Source organism: Orcinus orca, chromosome 8 (genome assembly GCF_937001465.1).
Source record: "Orcinus orca chromosome 8, mOrcOrc1.1, whole genome shotgun sequence".
In the NCBI taxonomy this organism is placed as follows: Eukaryota; Metazoa; Chordata; class Mammalia; order Artiodactyla; family Delphinidae; genus Orcinus; species Orcinus orca.
This window is the reverse complement of record NC_064566.1, coordinates 4,187,086-4,209,211: the sequence shown is the minus strand read 5'-3', so window position 1 is coordinate 4,209,211 and position 22,126 is coordinate 4,187,086. Positions and strand designations below refer to the sequence as shown.

Sequence of the window (22,126 nt, the reverse complement as noted above, 5' to 3'; positions counted from 1 at the left end):
TCCCCGAGCCCCGGTCAAACCTTCAGAGGACTTCCCCTTGCCCACAACTGCCTGCTGCCTTGGGAGACATGGCACTGCTGAACCCCACCCCTCCCGCATTCCTGACCCACAGAAACCATGAGGATGACAAATGCTTATGACTGCTTTGACCCGCCATGGTTGGGGTAATTTGTTATGCCACAGTAGATAACTAATACGAGGGCATGGAGAGAAAGCTGCTAAGCCCTAGCACTGGCCCTTCCTTTCCTGTGCCAGCCACCTGGACAAGGAATCTGGCTACCATGAATGGTTCTCCCCAGGGCCAGGGGCCAGGTAGAAGAAATTTCCAGAAGTAATTTCCTGCTCATTCGTTCATTCAATGGATAATTTTTTGAGGGCTCACCCTCCTGGAGCCCTCTGTCTGGAGGAAGACAGACGATGAAGAAATAAATGAAGAGGTGAGTGCTGTGAAGGAAGATTAAGCAGGATGAGAGGGTGGGGAGCGTCTGGATACGGGTGTGGGTGCTATTTTCATTAGGGGGTGTCAAGGCAGGCTGCATTGATGAGGGGACATTGAGCAGAGACCTGAGAAAAGTCTGAGAGTGAGCCCTGTGGTATCTGGGAAATAGTGTTCCAGGTGGAGGCAACCATAGCTCGTGCAAAGGCCCTGAGGCAGAAGCTTGCTTGGCCTCTTAAAGGAACAGCAACGGGCCAGTGACGCTGGAGCAAAGTGAGAGAGAGGCTGAGTGGGAGATGTGAAGGCAGGCAGTGGGGGGCAGGCCACGCTGATGTGTCTGGAGAAGGTAAGGGGCTGGTTCCAGGCCTGGGGACTTATTCCAGCAGTTCTCACACTCCCAGCGCTTTGCCACTGGCTGACAGAAGCCACAAATGAATGCTCTGGGCCACCCTTCAGCTGGGGATCTATGTTGAGGGCCCCAAGCTGGGTTATGGCCAGCAGGAAGCACTCCATGTGTCTTGCAGCCAGCTTTGGCGTTAGCTTCAGGGTGTGGAGGGGGAACTGCCTTTTCTGCCTCTTGTCAGCCATGTTGCTGCATCTCACTTCCTCCAGAATAAACCTCAACTCCCTCAGCCTGGAGTTTGAGGCTCTTGTGAGTTCGCCTCCAGCTCATGTGTCTGGCCTCCCCTTCCGCCTGAGCCCACCTTGTTGCCTGAGCTTGCCCTCCCCTCTGCGCTGTGTGGCTGCCCAGCCTGAGAGGCATTCTCCTCCTTTGGGGTTGAGTTCATACTGTGTGATGTTACCAGCATCTCCCCCAGCCCTGGCAGAGGTGCCAGGCGCATAGCTGTGTTTATTCTTTATAACTGACTGAATTCTATTTATTGATCTTCTAAAATGGAACACAGTTGCTGTTAATGTTTTTTTTTTCTTAAGCTTGTGAGATCTTTGGGTGAGATGGGAAGGGAGTGGCTCTCAATGTACAAAAGATTCAAGGAAGAATCAGAATCCCTCCCATAAAAGTAAGGAAATGGCTTTTACTTCCACTTTAAGCAAGACACAGTGGAGAGTCTCAAATCTCAAGGTTGCAGTAAAGACTGTCGCGAAGCCTGGTTAGAGAACCCCTTTCCACCCAAGTCCTGGGTGGCAGAGGGAACACTGAGGACCCCAATCCAGTCACTTTCCTGACAAGGAGACCGAGGGCTGAGGTGGACCGAGGGCTGAGGTGGAACCCGATCTCCCCTCCTACGCTCCAGCTCTATGCTAACTTGTCAAATAGATATGTGATCTTAAAACCCTTAACACTCGTATCTCTCAACCCTGATGAAGAGACATGACCTCCCTGTGTGCCCAGCTGCCTGGCAGACCTTAGGGACAACTTCCCGTGGGAAGGACCAGTGATGCCAGCTCCCTCCTCCAGCTCCCCTCAAGGTCACCAAAGTCCCCACACACTTCCCTCCAGTCCTCCGTCACCTGGCTCCCCCATCCTAGCCTTACCTGGATTTCTCATTCCCTAAACATTCATTAATTTAACAAATATTTATTGAGCACCTACTGTGTACGAGGCTCTTGCTGGGAGCTATGACTATAGCGGTGATTGTGTCAGCCTGAGACCCTGGCCTGCTGTCATGTCTCTTTTTCACTAGGGTCCAGGGAGAGAGCTTTGAGTATCAATACTCAGCCCAGGGTGGGCCCTGCCTGAGTGGTACTCAGCCCTGATGTGGCCCTCTGGAAGTTTCGTCTTTTTTTAATTTAAATGTTTTTTTTCAAAAACAAACAACTTTTTATTAAAGTATAGTTGATTTACAATGTGGTAGTTTCAGGTATACAGCAAAGTGATTCAGTTATTCATATATATATATGTCTATTCTTTTTCAGATTCTTTTCCATTACAGGTTATTATAAGATATTGAGTATAGTTCCCTGTGCTATACAGTAGGTCCTTGTTGTTTATCTATTTTATATAGAGTAGTGTGTAATCTGTTAATCCCAAACACCTAATTTATCCCTCCCCCATCTTCCCCTTTGGTAACCATAAGCTTGTTTTCTATGTCTGTGAGTCTATTTCTGCTTTGTAAACAAGTTCATTTATATCATTTTTTAAAATTCCACGTATGTTACAGCATATAATATTTGTCTTTCCCTGTCTGACTTACTTCACTTAGTATGATCATCTCTAGGTCCATCCGTGTTGCTGCAAATGGCATTATGTCATTGTTTTTACGGCTGAGTAGTATTTTATTATTTTTATTTATTTATTTTGGGCCATGTTGGGTCTTCGTTGCTGCACGCGGGTTTTCTCTAGTTGCGGTGAGAGGGGCTACTCTTCGTTGAGGTGCACAGGCGTCTCATTGCGGTGGCTTCTCTTGTTGCAGAACATGGCTCTAGGCACATGGGCTTCAATAGTTGTGGCATGTGGGCTCAGTAGTTCTGGCCCGCGGGCTCTAGAGCGCAGGCTCAGTAGTTGTGGTGCATGGGTTTAGCTGCTCCGTGGCATGTAGGATCTTCCCAGACCAGGGCACGAACCTGTGTCCCCTGCCTTGGCAGGTGGGTTATTAACCACTGTGCCACCAGGGAAGTCCCAAGTATTTTATATATATATATATATATATATATATATATATATATATAGTAAATAATGCTGCTAAAAGCAAATATCATATATGAATGCATACATGTGGAATCAGTAAAAACGGGTATAGACAATCTTATTTACAAAGCAGAAATAGAGACACAGATGTAGAGAACAAATGTATGGATACCAAGGGGGAAAAGGGGGGTGGTGGGATGAATTGGGAGATTGGGATTGACACCAATTGTTCATTGCAGCATTATTTACAACAGCCAGGACATGGAAACAACCTAAATGTCCAATGACAGATGAATGGATAAAGAAGATGTGGTACATATATACAATGGAATATTACTCAGCCATAAAAAGGAACGAAACTGGGTCATTTGTAGAGATGTGGATGGACCTAGAGTATGTCATACAGAGTGAAGTAAGCCAGAAAGAAAAAAACAAATATCGTATATTAATGCATATATGTGGAATCTAGAAAGATCTTACAGATAAACCTATCTGTAGGGCAGGAATAGAGACATAGACGTAGAGAATGGACATGTGGACACGGAGGGAAGAGAAGGGTGGGACGAATTGGCAGATTAGGTCTGACATAAATACACTACCGTGTGTAAAATAGATAGCTAGTGGGGACCTACTCTATAGCACAGGGAGCTCAGCTCTGTGCTCTGTGATGACCTAGGTGGGTGGGATGGGGGGTGGATGGGTGGGAGGGAGGTCCAAGAGAGAGGGGATATAGGTACATATGGCTGATTCACTTCATTGTACAACAGAAACTAACACAACCTTGTAAAGCAATTTTACTCCAATAAAAAAGAAAGAAAAAAGAAGACATATATACACTATTGATACCAGGAATAAAATAGATAACTAATGAGAACTTACTGTATAGCACAGGGAACACTCCTTAGTGCTCTGTGGTGACCTAAATGGGAAGGAAATCCAGAAAAGAGGGGATATATGTCTACGGAGAGCTGATTCACTTTGCTGTACAGTAGAAACTAACACATCTTTGTAAAGCAACTCTACTCCAATGGAAAGAAAAATCCTCTGTGCTCCACTGAACGCCTGATCTATTTACTGTCTCCATAATTTTGCCTTTTCTAGAATGTCATGTCGTTGGAATCCAAATACAGTATTGCAGCCCTTCAGACTGGCTTCTCTCGCTTAGCAATATGCATTTTTGGTTCTTCTGTGTCTTTTGTGGCTTGCTAGCTCGTTTCTTTTTTTCTCTAAAAAATGAACGAACATAACATCGTAAAGCAATTATACTCCAATAAAGATGTGGGAAAAAAATAATTAAAAAAATGAATGATATTTTTGTGACTGCCATGCATGCGTGTGGTTCAAAATTCAAAAGGTACCGAAGTCCCCTTCTTAATCCCATCCCCCAGGCACCTGCTTCTCTTCCTTGGAGGTAACTGATGTTAACACTTCCTGAAAGAACATCCTTCTGAAGGTGATTTTATACATAGAGAAGGATTTTTCTCCGTCCTCTGTTTTCATTGTGTTAAAATACACATAACACAAAATTTACCATCTTACCTTTTTTAAGTATACAGTTCAGTGGCCTTAGTTTCATGAAATACCTTCTGCAGCCATCCCTGCCAGCCATCCCCATTACACTTGCCTTCTTGTGAATTGGAAACTGTCCCCGCGAAATATTAACTCCCCATTCTCCCCTCCTCCAGCCCCAGGCACCCACCATTCTACCTCCTGTCTTCAGGATTTTGATTACTCTGAATACCTGGATCGTTTCTTTTTATCATCGAATAATACGGGAATCCTTTTATAGAGCCTCCGGTGATTTGACGGGGGAGCTGGATTGAGCCCTTGGGCTCTTCAAAGGGTCCCCAGCCTGGTGAGGTTGCAACACCCTCCTTCAACCTATGAACAGCCCACTGGGTTCCCTTTCCTTCCCATTTTTGTAGCTGGTTGATCTTTTTAAAATTGATTTTTATTGTAGTATAGTTAGTTTCTGCTGTACAGCAAAGTGAATCACCTCTATGTATACATATATCCCCTCTTTTTTGGATTTCTTTCCCATTTAGGTCACCACAGAGCATTGAGTACAGTTCCCTGTGCTCTACAGGAGGTTCTCATTAGTTATCTATTTTATACATAGTAGTATATATGTGTCAGTCCCAATCTCCCAGTTCATCCCACCCCTGCTTCCCCCTGTGATAACCATAAGTTTGTTCTCTACGTTGATCTTTTATTTTCTTGTTTTCCGGTGTTGGCATATGAGCTGCCCCTCCAGCCCCCCACCATGTCCCCACCTGTACTGTGAGATACGCTGCATGTGTCCTGTGGGCTTGGTCATCACTGCTCTGCTCCTTGGTGGTCAAGGAGCTGTGTGCTCCTCAGTGTGCCAGTCTGCACAATGGGTGTTAGATCTGCCGAGCAGGTACCTGTGGGCTCCAGGGGACTCAGGTTATAAGCTCTCTGCCTGTCGGGGGATGGTGCATTCCCACCGTGTTTTCTCTGGCTCCTGTGTGGGGTCCCTTGCGGGTGGTTCGTTCCTTCTCAGGACAGCAGGGAACCAGGGGTCTGGGTCTGCCCGTGGGGAGTGTGTGAATCAAAGGAACCGGCCGCAGCTGAAGCAACCTCGCCTGGATTCTTAATGCGGCCTCTTGACAGACCGATTGTGTAACGGCATTCCTCCCAAGGAAACACGTCTGCCCCCTCCGAGAAGGTGCGAGAGCTTCCCAGACACTGAAAGGGCCCTGCTGGGTAAATTAATTCTTCATTATTCCGTTCCCGGGGCTCCCACGTTGGCTCAGTGCCCGGCACACAGACGCCCGCCTGCACCGGGTCGCCCAGACGCGGGGGGCTCCAAGTGCCAGGTAGTCTCGGCCATCCATAGAATCGGAGGATGAGTTAAAAAATGCAAATTCCCATCCATCCCTTGTCTCCTCCGCCTGGGACAAAGGGGCTGTTGTTGACATGCGAGCGGGCTCTCTAGTATCTAAATATTTTACCCCTAAGGACGCATAGGGTCACGTCCATCTGCACACGACAGCTTTGAGCAGGGCTGGGGTTCCTCCTCCGTGGTCATTGTTTACCCCTCGGCACCTCTGAGAACACTCCCACGGGACCGGAAATGCCACCTGCTGTTAAGACTTCCCAGTGGGGTCATCAAAACCCCGAAACTGGCCAGACCCAAAGATCAAGAGCGCAGCGCCGACCTTGATGTCCCAGAAGTGGGCGTCCCGGGGGCACGGCTGCCGCGGGTCATCCCAGGCAGGGACAGGATATATCTTTACCGCGATGGCGCACACGCTGGAGGCTTTGCCTGCGAGTGAGCCAGCATCCCTTCTCCCGTCTTTCCTACCCCCGCCCCCCTTCATCCAGGCTAGAGGCGGAAATCCATCACCCCACCGATGAGCTGGGGGGGTCCTTGGCCAGCTACCGAGGACCCTCAGTTTCCTCATCTGTAAAAGGGGGATGGTGATCTTGCATCCCCATGTTGGGATGTTGGGAATGGGAAGTGTTTGGGACGTGCCTGGCCTGGGGAGGAGCTCAAGAAACGGTGCCTGTTTCATCCAGTTGCTTTTCTTACTGATTCAAGAAGCCATGGGTGTGGGGGTCCCTGCCCCAGTGGGGTGGGCGGTGGGAAGGTCGTGAACAGGAAAAGTGTGGTCAGGGAATCCCTTCTAGGCGTCACCAAAGGGCCCTGAGTTTGGAGGTGACAATCAGAGCAGTGAGGTGGCCACAGTCACGGACACGGACGCCAGGCACCCGGGTTCAGAGCCAAGGCTGCCCATTACCAGCTGGGGCCCCAGTTTCCCCAAATGTGGGACGCAGGCGGTGCTGGCGGCAGCTGCCCCTGGGTGGTTGCGTGGATTAAATGAACGAGTGTGTCTGTGACGCAAGACAGCCTCCAGCAAATGCATCTTGGTGTTTATTAATACATAACTGTGTCTTCACCGTCATGCGGCTGGTATCACGGCGCCCAGAGGCCAAGACAGAGGACACAGAAGTTGATGGGGATTTTGTCCCTCACGGGCCTGAGGTCAGTGGTCCACGCAGGACTCTTCTTGGAAGTAAGTGATCGGGAGGCTAGAGCAGGAAGCTCTCAGGAAACCTTGTCCCTCCAGCCGCTATCTCTCTGGGCTCCGGGCTCTTCCTGCCACTTCCTTCCCAGGGGAGCAGGCCGGGACACCAGAGCTGCTGGCAGGAGGCGTGGGCCGTTTCATGCACCTTGGGATGAGAGCGAGGTACAGGTGAGGCCATTGTTCTGGAGCGCGGGTGGGGATAATGCGTCCTGACAGCCCGGAGGACGGCCCCGCCAGCCTGGCTCGAGCCCCAGGGCGGCCCTTGTGGGCACCCGAGTTACAACACATCCTGTGAACGCTCTGGCCTCTTCATGTGTTTCCAGCGCTGGCGGCTTGGACACACCTGGGAGCGGCATGGCCCATTCACCAAGCGCTTTGGCGAAGGTCACCAACAGCTGGGGACAGAGCGTGTATTGTCAAGGGCGCCAGCCCGGCCTTTGTGCCTGCTGGCTGCCCCAACCACAGGAATTCCTCGAGCTCACCCTCGTTCACACCAGCCAGGCACCCACTCCCACCGGGGTTGGCCTCCCTCCCTGCCTCCCTCCCTCCTTCTCTCCCTCTGATGCTACCTTCAAGCCGGAGGCTGCAGCCTTGGCCAAACGAGCCTCGCCCACCATTTTCCACAACCTAATTGCCGCGCTGTGTCTGTGATGGGCACAGACCCAGGGCCCAGTCCTGCCAAGAATTTCCCCGTGTGAATACCTGCACAGGGCATCTCCTGTGGGAACCGGGAGTCACCCAGGGCCTGGCGTTTGTCCCCGGCTGTCTTGTGACATTAGGCAGATCAAAGCCCCATTGTCAACAGTTGTGTTCGCTCTGTTCGTCCGCTTGGAGCCCGTGTCCCGGGACTGCCCTTCCCTCATCTCAGACGCAGGGCGGGAGCTGACCCCCGGGACCGGGCTCCTGTTCCAGCTCCAGCACTCCTTCTGGAAGGGGTCCCACCGAAAGTGAATTGTCTTTTCTGAGTCTGAGGCCAGGCACACCCTGACGAAGAATGAGAACTCGGGGCAGCCCAGCTCACCCAGTGTCTTCAGAGTAGCAAGCTCTGACTTGGCTCTGCATGTAGCAGCTCAGAGGGGGAGAAGAATGTCACCGATGCTGGAATCACTGCCGGAGCTGGCGATGGGGGAATGGCAGCAGGAAGGGGCTGGGGGCGGCCGCCCCAGCTTGGCACCCCTTGGAGAGCAGGCAAGGAGGAAGGAACACTTTGACAAGCACGGAACACAGACCGGTAGGAAGGCGTCAGATCCTCCCAAGTCCCACCATTTGTGCCCAAAGAAGGGGGGCAATCAAATGATTCAACTACCCGAGGGGCAATGTATGAGCTCGAGGGATCTTGTCACATCTCACGGTCTGTAGATCCATTGGTATGGGCTGCCTGTTCACTTGCTGAGCTGGGGGAGGAAAGGACGCCCTGATGGATTAGTAATGTCTGTCCGGGAGCCAGTCTCTTGGTGACAGTGTGTGCGCCCCGGCTCTTCTGTGTTAGTCAGGAGAAGCTAGGTTTTGTTGCAATAACAAATGAGCCTCCAAATCTCAAAGGCTTCATGCCACAAAGGTTTGATTTTCTCTCACACAGAATCCAAAGTGAAGGGGGCAACTTCTCAGGGCATCTGTCCTCCCTGTGGTGAGTCTGTATCCAGGCTGTTTCATCTCAGGGTTCTGCGGGAGGATGGGCACACGGGGCTCTTCACAGCCTCAGCCTGGAAGTGACTTGGTACTTCGACTCACTTATTATCCAGAGCTACTCCTGTGCGCTCTGCCCTCCCTGCTCCCTGGAAGTGCAGCGAGACTCTGGGAGGGAGGGGTGTGAATGGGATCCTGCCGGGTGTAGAATGTGGTCCCTGCCACACATGGTAAGGTCCAATCTTCTTTTAGAGACGAGGGAAACGGTGCCTGGGCAGGGAGGTGACTTGAACCAAGCTGACGGAGGGAGCTGGCCGTGATCACAGTGTGGACCAGCCTAACTCCTGTGCTGGCATTGTTTTGGGTGGATCACAGTGCCACGCTGTCTAGATCCCCCTTTCCAGGCACTGCTCATCTGTCACTCTGTGAATTCTGTCACCCAGAGGTTCCTTCTCTTACTGGGAAGTCCATTGGAGGGACCATGGACCTTGGCTCACTACTGATGGGTGCTGCCCCCAGAAGCACCGTGTCCTCTCCAGTCAGTGCGGCATGACTGGGGGAAGGGCAGACCATAGGTGCCCAAGCTCCTGGAAGTACGAGGCCTGCCCCTTGACTGAGCGACCTCCCTTGTTCTCCAAAGACCACAGGAGCCGTACTCACACTTCGTATCTGTTACTGGACAGGAATCTTTCTGAGTATCATGACTTACACTCAGAAAGATTCTATAGCCAGTTACTAGAGCCAGTCAGTCAGAAGAATCTTTCTGAGTATAAGTGGCTTATGCATTTGTTGAGAAGCCCAGGGATTTCAGCTTCAGGAACGGCTGGATCCAGCGGCTCAAATGATATCATCAGAACTCAATCTCATTTTCTTCATTTCTCATTTCTGTCTTCCTCTGAGAAGGCTCTAATGTCTGGATGGGCTCTGATTGATTTGATTGGGGTCACATGCCCATTTCCAAATAAACCACAATAGCCAGGGGGCTAAGAAACACGGATTGATAACCCCTGGTCTGGGGAACATCCTTTGCATCTCTTGAACCTCATGGACTGAGAGAGGCTTGCACTGGGAGGGGCGCCAATGCACAAGAAACAGTGCACCGTGATGCCCCGTCTATTAGCAGGGGCACACATGCCCGGGTCTTCCACGCTGGAGAAGTTGGAGAGCATTCTGCATCCAGGGCAGAGATGGGCATGGTTGCCTGAAGAGGCTGGTTAGGCAGAACTGAGGTCTGGCCAGGTGCGATATTGTGATTTTTAATAAGAAATATATATTCGGTCTTTGTCCCATTCCTGGTCCAGAGCCCTTAAAGCCCTTGGAATTTCCTGTGGAGAGAGCATAAAGGTGTCTTTTGTTATGTTAATAAGGTGGTTTTTGGAAATTACCTAAGGATGGAGGCTGGTTGTCAGAGGAGCCAACCACATGAACAGAGGTGAAAACTTTCAGTCCCACCTCCAAGGAGGGGAAGGGGGCTGGAGGTTGAACCCACCACCAACAGCTAATGATTTCACCAGTCATGCTGGTGCAATGAACCCTTCAGAAAACCCCAAAAGGATGGGGTTCCAGGAGCTTCCGGGTTGGTGAACACGTGCAGATTTGGGGAGAGTGGTGCTCGGAAACGTGGAGGAGCTCCACGCCCTTCCCCCACACCTCGCCCTGGGCATCTCTTCCATCTGGCTGTTCCTGTTATATCTTTTTATAATAAACCTGTAATCTAGTGAGTAGCATGTTTCCCTGAGTTCTGTGAGCTGCTCTACAAATTAATCAGACCCAAGGGTGGTGGGAACATCCAAACTATAGTCAGAAGCACAGGTGATAACTTGGATTTGCTACTGGCATCTGAAGTGGGGTCAAGGGCTCTTGTGGGACGGAGCCCGTAACTGTGGGGTCTGTGCTATCATCTCCAGGTCGGTAGTGTCAGACCTGAGTTGAACTGTAGGACTCCCAGCTCGCGTCTAAGAATTGCTCGGTGTGAGGGAACGACACGCACATCAGAATTGGTGTCAGTATCTTAGTTGGAACCAGAATCATACCAGGAAAAACACTGAGAGTCAGCCTAAGGAGCTGAAGTTTATCCTTCAAGCAGTAGGACCCACTGGGGGGTTTCAAGCACATGGGCCTGGTCTGATTCCTGCTGTGGACAGAATTCGACGGCTGCTCTGGTGTGTAGTATGGGTTGGACAAGGCAAGATGGCCAGAGGTAAGGGGGTTGTCCTAATAGCCGAACTGGGGCTGATCGAGCACCCGTTAAGCTCAGAGCTAAGAGTGGCGCTTAGCTTAGCTAGGAGCTGGGGCAAGCAGGAGACGAAGGGAGCGGGGAGGCTTAGGAGAATCACCAAGCCCTAACTTGGAGACTATCAGCTGTTCCGACCCCAATCAAGAAGTGGGAAGGAAGCAAATAAAGCACAAGTTTTTCCCAAAAGGCTCTGTGTTGATCCATCCACTATATGCAGCCCCTCAGTCATAGCCTGATGACTCTTACTTTACACAAAGTGGTAACAGATTTTAAAACTTCTGTTTCTACTCAATAGTAAATTAGGGACTTGTAAATTGGCTGTGTGTGTGTGTGTGTGTGTGTGTGTGTGTGTGTGTGTGTGTATGAAAGAGAGAGAGAGAGAAACAGAGAGCGAGATTTGGAAGGAGAAGAGCAGGAAGGGTAGCAGCTGAGATGAGATAAAGGAACGCTGTGAACTCATTGGGGCCACTTGGTGCGGGACAAATAGTTTTACAAGAATCAATAAACCTTAAAGAAGCAAATCCCATTCGAGGGTGGGAAATTGTCACTAGTAGGTGTTGGTAGTTGCTGCCTTTGGCCACTTGAGGGCAAGACAATGGACAGTGACAGGGATGCACCTGGCTCTCTGTCTGGGTCTCCTCTGCTGACACCCCCTCATTCCTGAGAGCTGCACCCTCACACTGCTCCCCTCTGCCCACGGATGCCAGACCCTCCCAACCTGATGTGTGGGCTGCCCAGAGAGGAACCCACAGACTCCATGGGATGGGTGGGGGGATCCTACCCAGAAAACGTGGGTAGCATCACCCATGGGTGCACTTTTGCTGGGATCCTGGCCTCATTGGCTGCAAACCTGGCTGGGCTGGGCTCCAGACCCAACAGGGGACTGTTGTATAACCAGCAACACTGGACATCCAACCCCAAGGCCTCCTGGGAACACCAGGCTTTGCTTACTGGAGAAAAAAGGAAGGGAAGGGGCAAAGCCTACTGGTCCTGGGTCCCTTCCCACTTCAATCTAATGTGAGTGAGGGCAAGGGGGTGCTGGGTCTCCACTCCAGTACACGTGTGCACATTAACAGAGGTTCCTGGAGACAGATGTTATGGGCTAAGTTACGTCCCACCAATTTCCTATGTTGAGGTCCTAACCCCCAGCACTTCACTATGTGATCGTATTTGGAAAAAAGGCCTTTAAAGACATAATTAAGGTAAAATGAGGTCACTAGGGTAGGGCCTTTATCCCATAGGACCTGTGTCCTTATGAGAAGAGGAGATCAAGACACAGACACACACAGAGGGATGACCCTGTGAGGACACAGGGGGAAAAGGGTCATCTACACCACGAGGAGAGAGGTCTCAGGAGGGACCAGCCCTGCCCACACCTGGATCTCGGATTCCAGTCTCCAGGACTGGGAGACAATAAGTTTCTGTTGTTCAGCTGCCTGGTCGATGGGACCTTTGGAAAGGCAGTCCAAGCTGACTGTACAGACGCCTGGTTGCAAAGTAGGGGGTCTGCAGAGAGGCTCCAGGCTCAGGCCAGGGGAGAGCGAGTGCTGGGGACACAGGGACGAAGCAGGCAGGACACTCAGAGGCAAATGCCCACTACCTGCAGATGCTGATGAACAGCGTGTGTGCTGGGGACTCTGTGATGGACCCGCCTGGCCTTGGGCCAGAACACAGAGAGGTCAAAGCCACACTGGAGATTCCAGAGATTCCCGTTTTGAGGGATTTGCACGGCTTTAGGAAATCTGAGCCATGCCTCTCGTGTACTTCCCAAGCGCCCCCTCTGTGACGCTCCCCATCTGGGTGCCCAGGACCCCAGAACACAAATAGCAGGGACCGCATCCCCGGTTCACTTGCTCCAGGCCTGGCCCCGACGCAGGTGTGCACTTCCGCATCACCTGTAACCATCACTGCGGCCTGGGACAGACGTCCTCACCCACTATCCAGAGCCTGGGAAGGTCCCGGGAAGCCAGGGCCACACAGCTGTTGGGTGGCGTGCCTGGGATTTGAACCCACATCCACTTGAAGCCCAGGCCCCCGGCCACTCAACCCCTGGCTGCGTGTGGACATTCAGCAAAGGGCAGTTCTTGGCCACTTTCGAAAGGCTCCATGCGGTTTCTGGTGTGGGACCCTCGGCAGCTCCAGACCGGGCCCCGTGCATCTCAGCTGGTCCCCTCGACCCCCAGTGTTGGGACCTGGGCTTTGGGGCACCAGGGCCCTGATGCAGGGAGAAGGTGTGGGGTTCAGGGCCTGGGGTCTCCAGGATGACCCCTCTGCTGGCCGCGAGGCCTAGCTTGTGGTCTCTGAGGGCCCACAGGGCTGGATCCATGGCAACAGTTCTGGCCTTCTGTGTGCCCTGTTCCAGCCCAATCACAACACAAGTGGCAGTGAATTGCCCTGCATTCTGGAGCCATGGCCACCGGCCCCTCCCTCTTGGGGTCCCTGCTTCTCCAGAGCAGGCTCTGGATTGGTCCCATGAGGACTCTGAGCCCCTGCAGACACTGGGAAGCAGGCAGAGCTGTCAGGACCCCCAGTGGAGACTGGGGCCGCCCTTCCAACCCTGCCAGCCAGGGAGAAGGGCCAGAGCCACCACCCCGTGGGACACACCATCATGTCGCTGAGCATCCCCGACTGGGGCTCTGCGTGGCCGGCGTCAGCGAGGGGGCACCTAGGAGGGCTGGTCCGGGAGGAAGGGAAGGCGGTGGGTTGAGTGAGTGCCTGGGATCAGAGTCACAGCAGGCAGGAATGTGGCCACTGAGAGAGCCACCTGCGTGACCCAGTGGAGGCCTGGGGTTGGTCTCTGAGTCTCGCCCAGGCTGTTCCTTCCACCTGGAAGGCCTGGTCCTTCCTCGGCTGGCCCTCGACTCCTCTGGGAAGGGAAGTGGGGTGTGCTGTGTGCCAGCACTCTGCTCACAGCATCGTGTTCTGTCCTGCAAGGATTCCTCTGACGGCTCAGTCCCTTCCTCGGGCCACCCAGCTGGACTCACCTTAGGGTCAGCCAGAGGCCACACCCACACCCTGCTAGTTTTAGACCTGGGGTTGATTTTCTGAGATTGCCTGGGAGGTATTTACTGGGGGAAGGGAGAGTCCCAAGAGGCAAGAAATTCACCCAGGAAATTGAGGAATTGGATACTTAGAGAAAAAACCCTTTCCCACAAGTGGCTGTGTCCCCTTGAACCTCCACACCTGTGAATTCCTGGCACTCACTGTTATCTGCTGGAGATTAAAAATCTAAAAAAGTCAGCTGTTAGCATGCAAATCCCAGCAGAACCGACCTGCTATGATTTGCATGGGAACCACAGCTCCTTCTGTGGCCCAGCCCGGAAGGTTCCCAGTCTTCAGAATGGCCCCAACTCCCAAGCCAGGCAGGGCTTCGGGGGCCTAGGACAGTAGTTCTCAGAGTGGGGTCACCTGGCCATGAGGTAGAAATGCAAAGTCTCAGGCCCTCCTGATCACTGCATCAGAAACTCAGGGTAGAGGGTTGTGGAGAGGCGTTCCATGTTCATGGATTGGAAGACGCAATATTGTCAAGATGTCCGTTCTTCCCAACTTGATCTGTAGATTCAACAGGAGTCCAATCAAAATGCCAGCAAAACTGCTTCACAGCTATCAAGGAAACGACTCTAAAATCTAGGCAGAAAGGTGTGGGTAACAGAGTAGCCAACAGAATCCTGAAAAAGGAGGAAACTTGGGGAGCAGGCTTAGCCATCTGTCTTAATGAGCCCTCCAGGTGAGTCCGGGGCACAGTCCTGAGAACCACTGCGAGAGGAAAAAAGCTGGGTGATGGTGCAGAGAGAGCCATGTCCTGAGGCCCCCTCCTTAGCAGAGTCCCTTTATATCTGGCCCCAGGGGCCCCTGCAGTCCTCTCCTGGTGGCAGTGGTCTGCGGTGTCTTTGATCCCTTGCCCATCCCACCCCCTGGTCTTTATTCATCATCCTACCTGAACTGAAGCCTCAAGGGCTCCACTCAGCCTGACTCACCTGACAGCTGACACCTCCATTCTCCATCAAACACACCCCAAAGTCCCTTTTGGGGCAGGGGAGGGAGCGAATCTGATCCAGTGGAGATGACGTTCTCTCTAGCATCAAGGATTGCCTGGGGAAAAGACAAGGAATAACACTTGTTTCTATCATATGTATTTAAGCTCTAACGTAATCCTGGCATCTCTCTCACACCCCTGCTGGCCACTGCTCTGGTTCATTCTGATATCTCCTCTCAGGACCAAGGGCACGTTCTTCCCCCTGGACTTCTCCTAAATTTCCAGCTGGTATCCTCTGCCAATGCTTCTCCCATACCTGCCACCAGAGTGGCCTTCCTAAAGCACAACCTTGTAAGACTTTTTATGTTGTGTATGTATGTGTATGTAATATGTATGTTGTGTACTCAATTTTTATTTCTATTTTTTCTTAATGGCTTCTGGGTTTCCTATCTTGCTTAGAAAGACTTCCTGCACAGTGGTGTTATAAGAATATTTGCTTCTATGATCTTCCATATGTTTAGAGTTTTAAAAAAATTCCTTTACTTTGGATTCATTTGGAAATTACTCTTGTATATGGTGTGAGGTAGGGATTTAACTTCGACTTTTTCCAAATGGATCGTCAATTGTCTCAACTCTTTCGAATAAAGAATCTGTCCTTTGTCATATTTTAAGTTCCTATATGTACGTAGAGGGGTTTCTGGACTCTTATTTCTTCCACTGCTCTGTCTGTCCCATGGCAGGAACGGTTTAATTACCGTGGCTGCAGAGTGAGTTTTAAATCCGGTCGGTTACAATCCCCTGAAGGGTCTCTTTCCGAAGTTGTTTTGACAATGTTTGCAGATTGATTTTTCCACCTGAATATCAGATTCATATGGTCCAATTTTTAAAAAATGAAGATTTGGTCTAGTTTTTAAAGCAATGACTCAGACCCAAACTCAGAACCCTGCTGGGATTCTGAATGGACTAGAATAAGTATATTAATACTTGGAGACCTGGCCAATTGTTACAGTCAAATCTTCTTCTTAGAGAACATTTCTCTTCATTGATTCAGGACTTGATTTAAGTTCTTCAATGGCGTTTTGTCATTTTCACGGTAGAGATCTTACCTTTGTTAAACCGATTTTGAAGTATTTCATGGCTTGCTTACCAAGGTTAGGGAATTAGGATGTGACAGGCCTGGGGGAAGCAGGGCAAAACCAATCACATGTGATGGCAAAGGGAGTGTCTAGAAAGCGCTTACTCTGTGGGGCCCGTGGCTATACCAGTTTGCAAGCACAGCTTGAGGAGACTTCCAGAGCCATGTTCATCTCTGAGCAAGATGTTCCCCCAGACTCCTTGGAACTCACACTTGTGGTATCAGGATTCATCTGGAAATTGCCAGGTGGATGGTGACATTAAGGGGTGGGTCCCTCCCCTGTGCCCCCAGCATACACGTTTAAAACTGCTGGGGCCCTTTAAGACTTAAAGGGCCAGACATCAGCTTTGACATGGTGACTTGAAGTGTTGGAAGACCTTCAGCCTCAGACCTCCTCTGCGGGGGACCTCCTTCCTGCCCTGAAGTCTGTCCCTGTAGCCCTCCTTAGTGTCCCCTCTATATATTAAAAATAGTCTTGTTCTCGGGGAGTAGAGATTCTGGTCGGATTTAAATCAGAACTGCAGTCTCATATCCGATTTACAGCCCCTTCCTACTCCATGGCCCTGCGGCCCCTCCTTCCTCCCAGGATCCACCCTCCTGGCCGCTCTGAAGGTCCCTTTTCCAGCTTGGCGGGATGGAAGACATGACCAGCCCTTGCGTGGCTGTGCCTTTGCCACCAGGCTGTCCTCATTGGGACCCCGGCATGAATCGCTGGCCCAGGTAGGAGCCCTCCAGCTGAGCCCCTGTGACTCCCCCAGCCTCCTCTCCAGGGAGTCCCCACCTGGCTCAGGGTGGTGGTTTCATCTTCTTGGGCAGGAGGGACCCATTCAAGATGACCTACTCCTGGCTTCCTTCCAGTTTCAACCACAGACAATACCAAGTGTCTGTGAGGATGGGAAGAAATGGGAACCCTCCAATGCTGCTGGTGGGAATGTAAAAGGGTGCAGCCAGAGAGCTTGGCTCCTCCTTAAAAGGTTAAAAGCAGAGTTACCATAAGATCCAGCAATTCCGCTGCTAGGTAGATACTCAAGAGAAATGAAGACAGGTCCTCAAACAAATACTGGTACATGAGTGTTCACAGCAGCACTATTCATAACAGCCAGACAACATCAATGTCCATCAGCTGACGGATGGATGAAATGTGGCAGATACAATAGAATATTCTTTAAATAGAATATTAAATAGAATATTGTTTAGAAAGCAGTGAAGTACTGATATTGACACATGCTACAACATAGATGAAACTTGAAAACAGTATGCTGAGTGAATACAGCCAGTCACCAAAACCACTTATTGCATGATTTTATTTGGACAAAATGCCCAGAATAGGAGAATCTATAGAGACAGAGTAGATTAGTGGTTTCCTGGGGTTGGAGGGGATGGGGATAAATGGGGACTGATGACAGATGGGTACAGGGTTTCTTTCTGGATTGATTAAAATGTTCTAAAAAGGATTGTGGTGGTGGGCACACCGCTCTGGGAATATACTAAAAATACTTTAAATAGGTGAATAGTATGGTATGTGAGTTATGTCTCAGTAAAGCTGTTAGAAAGAATAGCCCAGCCATGACTTGCCTTTCTAGAATAAAGAGACCCAGGTCCGGGGATGGGGGTGGGGGGGGGCTGCTCTTTAGCATCTTACCTGCTCCTTCCTCCTTCCCGCTGTTGCTCAGCGTCCCACCTGCCTGGCTGTGGTCCCCTTGGCTCCTTGCTTCCTACAGCCCCCCATCCCCAGAGTAGGAGCAGAAGGTCTGCCCTCACTATCCCTTAGCACCCCCATAGCCCCTGGCTCCCTGGAACCACCAGAACCTCAGCTGTTGTGGGCTCTCCTCCCACTGTGTGGTCCCCACCCAACAGTTCATTTGCACCAATGAGCTTGTGCCTGCCCACATCCATCCTTCCACCCACCCACCCATCCATCCATCTATCCATCCACCCATCCATCCATCCATCCATCCACCCACCCAACCATCCACCACCCACCCACCCATCCATCCACCCACCCATCCACCCACCCACCCACCCATCCACCCACCCATCCATCCATCTCTTAGTCTATTCAGGCTGCTATAATAAAAATACCCAATACACTTGGGTGGTTTATAAACAACACAAATTTATTTATTCCCTCCAGTTCTGGAGGCTGGATGTCAAAGATCAAGGTGCTGGCAGATTTAGTGTCTGGTGAGGACCTCTTTCTGATTCATAGATGGCAGACTTCTCGCTGTGTCCTTACATGGCAGAAGCGGGGAAGGAGCCCTCTGGGGTCTCTTCTATAAGGACACTAATCCCATCCATGAAGGCTCCACCCTCATGACCTCATCACCCCAAAGCCCCCACCTCCTCATACCATCACCCTGTGGGGGGCGTGGGGCATTAGGATTTCAACATATGAATTTTGGAACGCACACATTTAGTCTATAGTACCATGCATCCTTCTATCTGCCCTCTCATCCCAGCTATCCATCCATCCACCCACCCATCACTCACCTACTCACCCACCCACTCGACCCTCCATCTACCCCGCAAGCGCTCAGTGAGCACCTGCCGTGTCAGCCTCCATCTGGTGGGAAGACAGCTGAGTAAACAGACAGTGACAACTGGATATCCAGGGCCAAGAGAGAGAACATTTCCCACTTGGGTTCTGAAAACACGAGTCCACACGCCTTCTCTGCTCTGGGCTGCGTCTCCAAGGTAGCTGACCTGACCTATTTTACCCTCTACACCCAAATTGCTCCTCCTGGATTCCAAGGAGGCAGAAGGTGCCTGATCTGGGCTGAGACCAGGGCACTCAAAGCCCACACAGGCCCCAGCTCGCTCCCTGACTGGCCACACGACCTCAAGCAGTTTGCTGTCCCCCCACTTGGTCCCCGCTGCCCACACTGTGCAGGGACCGGGTTGGCTGCTTTCCAAGGCCCCTGCTGGGACTGGGCCACTTCTGCCACACATGGAACAGGTTGCCCGCCACTGAGCACGAGGCCTGCTTCTCTGAGTTCAGGGGTCCCTGGGCCTCCGTGGCTCCTTTTCTCCCACCTGTGCTGGGGCTACGGCACTGGTTCCGCCTCTTCCCCTAAACACCACCAACTGTCCTGTGCACCTTGACCCTGGAGCCCTGCTGAGCACCCAGCGCAGGGCTGGCCACACGGCGAGCAGTCGTGCAGTTTGGCCCGACGTTTTGCAGGGCACGCACTTGGTTCTGCTCTGCAGTAGCTATCTGGAAACTCTTCATCATTTTTGAACAAGAGCCCCTGCGTTTGGCCCCGCAGGTCCTGCGCATGGTCCTGCTGCCCAGGAACCCAAGTCCAGCCTGGGGAGCCCTGGCTCAGGCCACGCCCCCGTGTTCCTGTGTGGGAGGAGGGCTGGGGGTGACTCGGGGCTGGGACTTGCCCTCTCTGCCGGTCAGGGATGGAAGCTTGTCAGGCGTGCATTTCCAGTGCCCCCCCACCCCCGCTTGGAGACAATCGCTGGTCAGGAGCAAAATCATCTCTCTTCACGAGGGCATCAAAGCCGGGGTGCCGCCCGGGGTGCCTGCAGTAGATGAACAGAGGGTACCCAGAAGGGATGGGCACGGACTTTTCAAGCCAGGACGGTGTCAGAGCCTGGGTCACCTTCTGTAAAGTATGGCTTCCCTGGGGCCCAAGGCTCAGAGCTGTCCCAGGGCCACCTGGTGCAGGTCAGTGTGAGTATCGGACAATGAAATGCCAACCAGAGCAGCCTTCTGTAGTTTCGTCCAGAGGGGCCTAAACTCCCGTCCCGGCCCTCCTTGCATGTGAACGGAGCCATTGAGAGCAACTTCCGGCCTCAGGTTGTTCATCTGCACAGTGGGTGTAATCTCATCGGCCTCCAGGGTTGGGGGTGGTGGGGTGTCGTAACTGCTCTGGGAGGCCTGTGAGAGCCCACAGTGTTGTGCTGTTTTTGGACAGGACCACAGATGCGGGCCCTGTGCTGGCACAGAGGAGGCATTCAAGGAAAGCCGGTTACATGAAGGAAGGCAGGAACACATGGGTGGTGTGAGCTCCAGCAATGCGCCCAGACGCAAGGTTGCCAGGCTCGGGCCCTGTGGTGAGGCAAGGCCATGGCTGGGAGGGAGGGTGGGAGGGAGATGGGGCAGGAATGTCAAGGGGAAGAAGGAGCTGGCTGGCACTCAGGAAGGAGCAGTAAGTAAGCAGTGCCCAGGGGATTAGGAAAGCACCAAGCGGAAAGGAGAGGCGTGGAGGGCCCTTCACAAATCAGATGGGAAGCAGATTAGATGCTGAATCAGTTGAAGAGTCTCCAGCCGGATCAAAGGTGCTTCTGGGGGATGTGGATGGCTATTCGGGGTCAGGCTGGAAGGAGGAGGGCGCCAGGTGGCTGGGGAGCTGGGCCAGCTGGGACCTGCCTGGTGCCCACCTGGATGCCTGCCATGCCCCTCGAGCTGGGTCCTGCATTTGCCAGCTCTGTGGCCAGACCTCCTAGACGCTGGGGGCCCCAGAGACTCCTGGCTGGGGAAGAGCATAGCAGGGCGAGGAGAGATCTCAGAGGGCAAACCCCGCCTGCTTTATTCCTCCCCAGGGGACCCAGCCACCTGTCTAGGCCTTCCCGATGCCTCCTGAAGCTTTTGTCTCGGGCTGCGGCCTCCAGCCTCTGCTGGGCCGTGGGGCACTGAGCTGTCTCTCCAGGGGCCCAGGTGGGGAAGCCGTCTGGCTCCCATGTCCTTGGTGGTGGTGTCGTGGGCTTTGATACCACGTTAATCCTCAGAGGAGGGAGACAACGGCAGGCGTCAGTCACTGAGTGTGGGTGGGGGGATGCCAGGAGCCCACGCCCAGTACCTGGGGTTTTCTAAGCAACCTCCTCCGGCCCCAACCCCACACCGGGCTGGGCCGGAGCCAGGAACCTAGCCCTTCGGGGCTTTGTGGGCAACTTGGGCAGTGTTTCTTAAAGAGGGTTTCAAGGAACACTGGTCCCATAAAATGTTCCAGGGAAAGAATTTCCGGGGTCAGATTAGCTTGAAAAACTCTGCTTCCTCCTGTGGGAGGCTCATCGTAGAGGCTCTGACCAGTCCTCAGTAAAGACTTTGCTTCGTCCTGTGATTCCCAAACTTCTTTGATCCTACTGATGTCCCGTGGAACTAGAGGTGGCTTTGGGAAACGTGTATCTGTGTTCTCTCCAAGCTAAGCGGGTGTCTGCAGTGCTGTGATCTTTATTTTCTCGAGTGGATTTTGTCTGCAGGGTGGGTCAGGTGCTGCCCTTGCCCCACACTGCAGATGCTGCATCGTTCCCCTTGTGGGTGGGGCAGGGATAGGCATCAGCGACCCTCCAGAATCCTCCACACTGTGTGGGGCAGCGGAGCGTCTGCTCCCTCGGGAAGGAACACCTTTCTGCCTCTCTGGTGGGAAGGAAAAGCTCTGTCCTGATTGGGTGCTGGGGGTCCCACACTGTTACAAAAACCATCAGAGCGGGTCTCTCCTCAGGCTGTTGGCCCCTGGAGAGTCTGGGGACAGGGGGTCCCCCCAATCCTGCCCAGGAAAGGGAGAAAAGATGGGAGGGCAGAGAGGACCCCGGGGCCCAGCAATGCTGGCTGTGCACAGTGGAGGCTGGGAAAGAGATGCCGGGGCAGAGAGGGGCTTCCCAGACCTCTGGTCCAAAGCTGGACAACCCGGAGCTGACCAGAGACCAGTGAGGAGCCAGTGGACATGGACGGTCAGCACGTGGTGGCAGGGAGCCACTCAGGGAGGTCACAGCTAGGGAGCCGGCCGGGTGCAAGGCCATTTGGGAAGGGTTGGGATCAAGGGAATTTCAGGCCCCTGGTCAGGCCAAGGGGGCTCCCCAGAGGCGGCAGAGTGCAGGTTTGGGCACGAAAGGGGGACCCCTGCCTAGGCTCACCTCCTCCCCAGCTTTTCCACCCCAGCCTTCATGTGAGACTTCCAGAAGTATCTGAACTTCCCGAGGAGCAGCCGGCAGAGGCTCTGCTCTCCTGGCCTTGGTGGGCTGGCACGCCCTCCACACACCCACAGGGAGGGCCAGCCAGGAGCCTGGCCCACAGCCAGCCCCACGTGCTCTGTGGCTGGACGGCTGCGAGGGTGTTGGGTGGGCTCAGTT

General features: G+C 52.6%; 1 long non-coding RNA gene across 1 annotated transcript; it reads right to left on the bottom strand.

Moving 5' to 3' along the window:
• Nucleotides 1-6,899: 6,899 nt before the first annotated feature.
• LOC117195928 (uncharacterized) lies at nt 6,900-8,020 on the bottom strand. The gene is made up of 2 exons (XR_004475828.2): nt 7,778-8,020; nt 6,900-7,220 (listed from the first exon to the last, which is right to left on the bottom strand). It is a non-coding gene; the product is annotated as an uncharacterized LOC117195928 (long non-coding RNA).
• Nucleotides 8,021-22,126: the final 14,106 nt, after the last annotated feature.